This window comes from Sinocyclocheilus rhinocerous, unplaced genomic scaffold (assembly GCF_001515625.1).
Source record: "Sinocyclocheilus rhinocerous isolate Xijiao unplaced genomic scaffold, SAMN03320098_v1.1 scaffold3228, whole genome shotgun sequence".
Classification (NCBI taxonomy): domain Eukaryota; kingdom Metazoa; phylum Chordata; class Actinopteri; order Cypriniformes; family Cyprinidae; genus Sinocyclocheilus; species Sinocyclocheilus rhinocerous.
Genome location: NW_015657502.1, coordinates 12,197 through 21,023, shown reverse-complemented (window position 1 = coordinate 21,023; position 8,827 = coordinate 12,197). Strand labels below are relative to the sequence as shown.

Sequence of the window (8,827 nt, the reverse complement as noted above, 5' to 3'; positions counted from 1 at the left end):
GCAATTAAAGTATGTGCAATAACCTTATACTTATTTATCACCCTAAATCCTAGTACATCCCTACAACTTTATTTTATTTTATTTTATTCTATTCCTATTCTATCTATAGCACACCTGTACATACAATTTATTCTTTTTTTGTGGTTTATATTTATGCATGCGTATTTTATTCACATCTTATTTTTATTATCTATGTGTTGTTGTTGTCTCCATGTACTGGAAGCTTGTGACACTATAACAAATTCCTTGTATGTGCAAACATACTTGGCAATAAAGCTCTTTCTGATTCTGATTCTGATTCTGATATGAAATTATATAAATGATATGTATATGAATTATATAACTACAATTAAATAACTGTAATTACAGATTTAGGTTAAATAAAGATGTCAGTCTTTATTTTTCTTCTTTTTAGGAAACTAATCAAAGAAAAACTAAGCAAATTTTACTGTTCTTAATATTCTGTATGTTGCTCAAAAACAAAATATATTGTATTCAGCGAAAAAAAGTTTTTTTTAGTTTTTTTACCCAGTCATTTAAAAATAACACATTTTAGAGCTGTAACGACAATACTGTGATACCGTGAAACCGTGATATTTTTGCTTAAGGTTATCATACCGTCAAAATCTCATACCGGCCCATGCCAAGTGTCTAGCTTTTGTCTATAGTCAAAAAATTGCTTTTTCTGTCCTTATTGAAATTCGAGAGCTACTATGGAAAAAGAACATTATCATTAAATAACTACTTTGGCCTGTTCCTCCTAACAAAAGATCTTCAGTACGACAATTTTGATTAATTGGAATATAGTGCACAAGTTCTGGAAAAGAGCTGCTTGGATGTTTTACTAAGTATTTCCTTTTTTGTTCCTCAGACGAAAGAAAGTCAAACAAGATTAGAACAACTTCTGAATGAAAAATGATGACATTTACATTTTACAGGACTTAGAGTATAATTACATACTGGATGTTCATTTGTCGTGTAGTTTAGTTAGAATATACACACATCATTTTTTGGAATGACATTTAAATAGAAAAAACTGCTACAAAAATAGCATTGTTTTGTTCACCATGGAGTCAGGACCATGTGTGCTGTTTCACATGTTGTGTCTTTACTGAGGCACAAATCAAAAGACAAACAGTTAAATTCAATGTATAGAATCTGGAGATATCTCATACAAATCAAGTCTTTGAAAGGCACTGCTATCTTGAGAAGAATATTAAGACAATGGAGATGACAAACCTGATCACTTTGGTCTGAAAACCTCTAATGCTTCACAACTATTTTAAAAGCATGGCACGAATCACTTACATGACTTAATGTTTTATGAGATTGTGAATGAATAACTACAGAAGCGTTTCACAATAATAGAGTGAAATACATCAACAGAAATAACCGCATGAATGATTTACCGCAGACAGTGTTGCTATGAGACACGAAGACAGATCAAAAACGGTACAAACCAATTAAATTCATTAAAATGAAGCTTCTGCTAGTTATCCATCATGTGCTTTTGGATGTTTCCTTCAGGTCTTATACCCTCACACATTGAGCTCGAGTCTGGGCCTATAACGGTTTGTGTAGGTAACACCATCATGTCTGAACTTGAATGATTCGCACTGCTGCTGTCCTTAATATGTGTTACCATTAGATACGACCAATGTGCCTGATCAAATCTGGATGAACTTTGCAAAATATCAATCTTGCCAATATAATGGATTGCGTGTACTTTAAATGAGGAAGAGTGTTGTGACCACTAGTGACTGACTGTGATATTCTGCTCAGATAAGATACTCAAAAACATTGTGAAATCATTTAAAGAACAGTTTCATACATATGTACCATGAAGATCCGTTTCATGATGCTAACAAAAATGTGTTCTAACAGCAGGCCTAGTCTCGCCAATTCTGAATTTTCTATTTTCTTCTGAAATTATCGATGGACAATAGTGACCACATCTGTGGGATTTCACACTTCCAAGGTTTCACATGTTTACTTCCAAGTGTATAATATGTTTATTAGGGCTGTCGCGATAACCGCAATATCGCAATACCGCGCTATTGACGAGCAAACCGCAGAGGAATGCAAGAACCGCAGCAACTGCGATTTTTGCATGTTTTCTTTTTTCATAGGGCTATGCCCTTCTCGTTTTACACTTCGTGTATGTGTACTGAATATTAAATAAGTTAGTAATGATAACATAATGTGTAGGCCTACCATGCTGATTTGTACTGAGGCTCTGTAGATTTGCACTTAACAAGCCTAAACAGACAACGAATGAGAGAGAGATCAACTGAGCATGTGCGATTACTTGCGAGTCATATATATTTGTGAAAATAGGTCAGCTCTCTGTGTTTTTTTTTTTAAGTAAAGAAATTTAAACCGGTTTTGTTGGCTATACGACATAGTGTTTGATTCTCCCACAGGGAACAAGCTTTGAATGTTGCTGTATTTCTGAAGAATAAAAATGATTTGATGTGATAATTTAAGGCCAGAATTAGGGCTGAATTATGGACAAAAAAAACCTATCGCGGTTTCTTTGATCAATTTTGCGATTTCGATTTCGATTTTAATCACGATTTTGACACACAGACATGCTTTACAGTCATAAATGCATTCAGTGTGAATTTGAAACATATTTCCAAAAGAAAACCAATTAGAGCTTTATCAAGAAGCTGTACCATGTCTCTAGAACAGACATAAGGCAAAATAATCACTAAGTGAAGGTGTAACAAAATGTCTCTAGAATAGACATATATGGCAGAAAAAGAGAAAAAAATCCAGTGTCCAGGGATTTTTTTTGCCATGCATTGGTCATAGAGCTCTTTGTGGCATTGCCTCAGATGTTGAACTAGATTTGTTGCGCCAAGTTCACACGTACTCCGTCTGCAGTGCGTATACAGTAAGTGTATGCGGTGCAGAAGCAGCACGGACTCATTTTGCTTTCGCACAGGATGCGTTTGCAGTACGCTCCTCATGCGAAAATCGTGCTATAAAGCGATTTAGAAATCGCGCAAGCTCAAATCACGATTTTATGACGATTTCGATTAATCGCACAGCCCTAATGGCCATAATATATACCGCATACTATTGAGCCACTCAAAATTACCACAAGGGAAATTCCTTCACCGCGACAGCCCTAATGTTTATAATACATTTTTACAATTACAGTCAGATGTTTTTATATAGTAAAGCTGCTGTCAGTCTGTGGGACAGAGTTACACAAATCACTCTGGACAGAACGCTGAACTGCTTTCAGGCAAAGAGACACAGGCCACTTGCATTTGTGCTAATGCACATAACTTATGCAACCTGTAAACTTGCACTTTCTTCACTCTCTATAAAATGAGATTTTGGGTGAACTATTCATTTATCACATGGAAATGTGGGTAACAGAATCTGAGTAAACAGACAGTGCAAATGTAGCCTTTCCTGCAAGCTAACGAAAACAGGGACATCTTTGCAGGAAGGAAATCTTATTACATTCCAAAAGACAAAAACAATACAATTCATTTTACACTGTGCACGAGGGACACACATGAAAACACACAGGGATCATTTTAAGAAGGATTTGTAAGCCCTGAGAGAGACCAAACATTGAGTTGAAGTGAGCAAATCAAAGCTCAAGACTTACACCAAGTTTATGAGCGTTTCTGGATCAGTGATGCAACAACTAGCAAGAAGACAACAATAAAAAACCCTCTCACGCAATATGTACTAAAAACTCACCAGCTAAGATAGATATTTATATGTGGATGAAAGACGTTTGCCCTGCGGGGAACACTAGATACTTACAAAGGCTTCACACAATTATGATGTTCTCAGCTAATAAATGCTGGAGGGTTTGCTTCTCCTGTTCATCTGCATTTCAAGCCTCCTTCAAATGAAAGTTCGAGTGAAATATAAAGAGGATAGGTCAGTACAGGCCCAGACGCCCAAAAAATGTCCAGTATGATGTTCAGTTACAGCTCAACATATTTCTAGTTAGACTAGATTCTCACAAATACAATACATAACCTGATTAAGCTTAATCACATTTAATTCTGACAACATAACTGCAACGTTCACTCAGCATTTGCATATAAATGTTGTGGTTAGGTTTGCAACACTCCGGATTATCTATTAAACCACTGCACAAGTTGCCACACATTTATAACACATAATTCACTTCTTAAAATAAGCAGGAAAAATATGTGAAATGAAAATGTATAAATTGTACTGCAAAGATGCAGCTTTTATTTGGTTTATGAAAGCCGACGTTTTATTTTCTAAAAGGTTAACATTTAGCTGTGTATTAATAATATGCTTTGAAATCTCTTGGCTTTAGAGCTCTGAATGCATTGTATGGGTATTATTAATGCATTATAGAGACATCATCATGCCTTGTAATACTGTAAGTCCTTTGATATAATTACACAATCTACAGTTATAAATAAAATTAACATATCATACTTACATTAGGTAAAACAACAAATATATAGTGTGTTTTAATGTATTCATGTATTTTAATGTCTTTCCTATAGTATTTAATGCATTATTTTACTCTTAAGAAGGAATAAGTATTATTAAGCATTCTAACTGTGATAGCCGCTATTAATTACAAGAAGCTCATAATGAGTATTATAAGGCCTACAGAGGCTTGTGTGTAGTGTCTTGTGTGATGCTGACTAGTGTTTTCTCCTCCCTTCCCCCTCTTTAGAATGGCCATGAATGAGCCCTCCCCCCACAGCAAGAAACTCTGCAGACTTTTGCTCCATGTTAGGAAGAAACCAACACCCCTTCAGCACAAAATGGAAGCTTCCACTATCAAACTGAGGTACACCAAAAAGCCTCACAACAAACATTTAACACAAACACACACAGCTGCAACATTTGACATGTCAAACGCGTTGAAATGCAGGCGTGCGCCGCTGTCCGAGGTGCTGAATGTCGCGTTATGACCTGAACGGCCATCGAACGGACTCAAAATTCTGTCGTTCTGTGACAGACGAATTCAGTGAAGGATTGAGAGGTTCTCTAACAAACGCATCAAACCAGGGCCAAACAGACGAATTACCCATAAACGTATTAATAATAGCTATCGGAACGCTAATAGATGACCTTCCTTTTAAGTCGCGATTATAAAAAAAAGTGAAAGTGAACTGCAGTGATCGAATCAAATTCGACCACGTCGTCATGTGACCAAAAAAAAAAGAAAATCCCTCTGGAAAGATAAGTATCGAATAAGTACGTTTAGGTTAAGTACACGCTAAACAGCGATGTTTAATGTAACTTGTCTGAGTGAGTAACTTTCCTTCACAAACTCCCTAGAAACATGTCGACCTACTAAAATGGACGCGTTAAACAATTTACTAAAGTACCAATCCAATTTTCGTGTGTAAATAAAGCAGTTGGGATGATTTCTAGTAGTTTTAATTCATTTTGTGGGGGCGGGGGGCAAATATGTTTCTAACACGTTTAATGCACTTGTAACGGAAAATATGATCACTAATACATCACAATGTTGAAAACATGAGTGAATTCTTACTTGTTTTTCACTTAGGGATGTTATTCTGCTTTGCCTTTCATGGACTTGTCTCTTAAGCTCTTGTTATAAAATTATACACATATGATCAATACGATCCCCCAAAAACAATAAAAAAATAAAAACAAGCAAGATATTTTCAAAACTTGACAAAACCATTTGTGCTATTTGGCAAAGTCACATAAAGGACAAAGCATAGCCAACGACCGTACGAACTACTGATGCCGACAAAGTTTCTCACCCAATGTAAATGCCCCATTCTTCAACGCTTCAAATAAAATGAATTACCTGTGGGTCCTGCTTCATCTGTGCAACTAGTTTCTAAACGAAGCAAAACCACGAAAAGACGTTTCGTTTAAAGTGTTTCAAGTTAGGATATGAGGGAGGAACAAAGCGACGAGCAGCGAGTCCGTCTGAACCTCATAAATATTCAAGTCTCGTCCCGATCGCTACACAAAACCGCCGCATTATTAGTGCAAATCGCAAAAAACCGCACCGCACGCGTTAAAGTGCATCAAAGAGCGTTTTAACAATCTGCGCTCAAAGTGATTATGGCCTCATAAAGGCGAAAGAATGTTACCGTTGTATCACTCTGAAAGGCTACGGATTCCAACCAAATTAAAACGTTCGAACACGGCGGATTTCTGTCTTCCAGCGTGTATTCACATAAGAAGTCCCGGGAAAGCTTCAACATAATGCCATTTTTATTTACCTGATGACATTGGACTTCTACTTTCAATGCTTCTTGAAGGCCTTGTAGCTCCATATTCCGACTTCAGAAGCACTTTTCCCCCACTTTCGACGCGATCCGCGTTATTTGTGGCGTATTACAAATATTTTTAAAGCAACAATAACAAACGCAAGAACTACTCGGGGTTGCACAGCAAGTTCTCGCTTCTTTACTGGCCGTAAGACTCATCACCCACTTTACGCCAGTATTAACAAAAGTGCTCAAAAGGCGATCTAAAGGTTTCAGCAGTCACGTAGATCCACTCCGACATCCACACGGCAAAAGCCTATCCAACCTATCCGAATCGTACGGCTTTATTTTTAAGACTTTGAGTTGAAAATGTGGAACTATATTGTGTCCGAGTGCGCGGCTTGATTTCACTTTGCCTGGGGAAAAGTTGCGCTTTGGTTGTCAATGCTAATTCGGAAAGTTCCCGGATGGAGCAGTGAAAAGAGGAACTCTCCCTTCCTCTGTCACGTGAACGCGCTCCCTTAGTTATGGAGTCATGCGCGCTCCCACACATATCTACAAAACAGCAGAAATAGTTTCAAATGTTCACCAAAATGTGTTGGTAAAGATACACTGATGGGCTGTAAATCAAGTCTGTTACAGTTTGAAAACGACATAATAATACAAACCAGACGTTTTGGCAAGGTACTGCCTTGAACTGTATATATTATTCTACCAATAAATGATATGAAAATCAAATACTGTGGCTGTTCTTAAATGATCTTTTTTGATTAGGGAGAGACCAAAGAGTGTGTATTTTGATTAAGTGTGAGCTGTATGATTGACGTTAATGTTTGGGACCCCACCAGCCCCTCACAGACCTCACCCCCACATAGCTTAAATTAACACAAATCCCTCCAGCTATTAAAATGCAAATATGCGCCTCTGTACTGCCTTTATTGGTAGTCTGTAACGGTGCTTATACTTCTGTTGGTCTGCGTTGTTTGTACATTACCTCATGTATCTCTTTATCATAAAATATTTTCTTGCTAACATCATTTAACATGGCATCTGATGTCTATCGCTAAAGATAAAGTTGATTGTGTTTACTTCTATGAATAGCTTGGTTCAGTTACTCGTGCAACATAAATGAAGCAAAACTCTGACCGTGTATTAATATTAGATTTACCCCCTTACAGCAAAAGTTATAAAATGAGCATCCATACTAATGTGTTTTGCATTTCACAGCACTCTCCCCTCCAGCTGATCATTTGTATCCCAGTTAAAGGGTTTACTCCACCCTGCCTGTACCAACCCCCATCCACCATCCGCCCTCCGCCCCCTTCAGTCGTCTAAACACAAGTCAAAATGTCATTGGAGCATTACGGCGTGTTCACGCGCTGCTCTGCCCTGCTGTCCTATCAGGAGTTGCGGCTGTAGCATATGCATCCAGACAGACACGAGCCGAATGAATGAGAGCCAATCGGCTTTCAGGACAGGATGAATGTGATGTGGAAGTTAATGTGATGTAGAAAGGGCAGTCCAGTGCATTTACATACAACTGACTGTAAATCTTTTTATTCTTAATGTATGTGCTAATGAAGGAAGTCAAAAAGCATTCTAAAGAGAGTACATTTTTAGATCTTTTAGAAGTTTTCCATCTTTTTTCTTTCTTTCACTAGTTCGTTTCAAATGGTCATGTGGTCGCTGTTTGATATGAAAGCTGCATAACTATAAAATAATTGAAACATTTCTAAAAGAGTTTTTAAAAGCATGCCATACCACAAGGACATGACAAATTTCTAAAACAACTTAATTTCAACTATGCGCTTTTTTTGGCAGCAAACATAATTGCTGAAATGAAACAAACACTCATTTTGGAAATGACACAAGATCCTTGAAACCATGATCAGCAAATGCAGTGCCATCATATACTCTTAATAAGTCATATAGATGAAAAATGTAATTAGGAAATTATAATATATATATATATATCTCATGCTCTGAGTGAGCATTCTGTCTCAGTGAGCGCGCAGCTCACTGCCCTTCTGCGGCGGATCAAAGCGCAGCGGGGAGAGCGAGCACGTGGGTACAGTGCCGGCATGCGCACGCTCAGACCGGTTTCTTAGTTCCCTGACTCCGCTGTTTCTCTCTCCGAGGCTCGCTGAGAGAGGAGAAACGGAAAAGCGGGGCGCTGAAAAAAGGAGAGAGCCCTGGCAAGTTGTTTGTAAACTAAATTTCACGATTTAAGTTCATCTCTTGCAGGTTTTGTGTTTATCTGTTTGTTTTTTCTTCCAATGTTTATTATTTCTAAGCAGAATTTAGAAGAAATTGACATGTATTGTAATAATACGGTTGCACCCATGTTATTTTAGTATCATTGAGATGCTATTACAGTTTTTATTAATATTTTATTAATTGGTATTTATTTTTATATTTTTATTTTAATTTTAGCAAATGTTTCAGTGATTTTGTTGTGTTTTGTTGTTGTCATTTATTATTGTTTTTTATGTCTATATAGTTTTTTTTCAGTTTAGTTATTTTAGTACATCAAGTTAAACTAAAGTTTTGCCTTGGTAGCTAGTTGAAATAAAATAAGTTAAATTATTATTTTTTTCATTTCTATT

General features: G+C 36.9%; 1 long non-coding RNA gene across 1 annotated transcript in view; it reads right to left on the bottom strand.

Moving 5' to 3' along the window:
• Positions 1-734: 734 nt before the first annotated feature.
• The window catches only part of LOC107721204 (uncharacterized), an 18,143-nt gene continuing 10,050 nt past the window's right edge, over positions 735-8,827 (bottom strand). Inside the window, exons 2-3 of the long non-coding RNA XR_001637690.1 lie at positions 5,320-5,322; positions 735-744 (exon numbers count right to left, since the gene is read on the bottom strand). This is a non-coding gene — a long non-coding RNA (uncharacterized LOC107721204). The remainder of the gene's footprint in view (positions 745-5,319; positions 5,323-8,827) is intronic.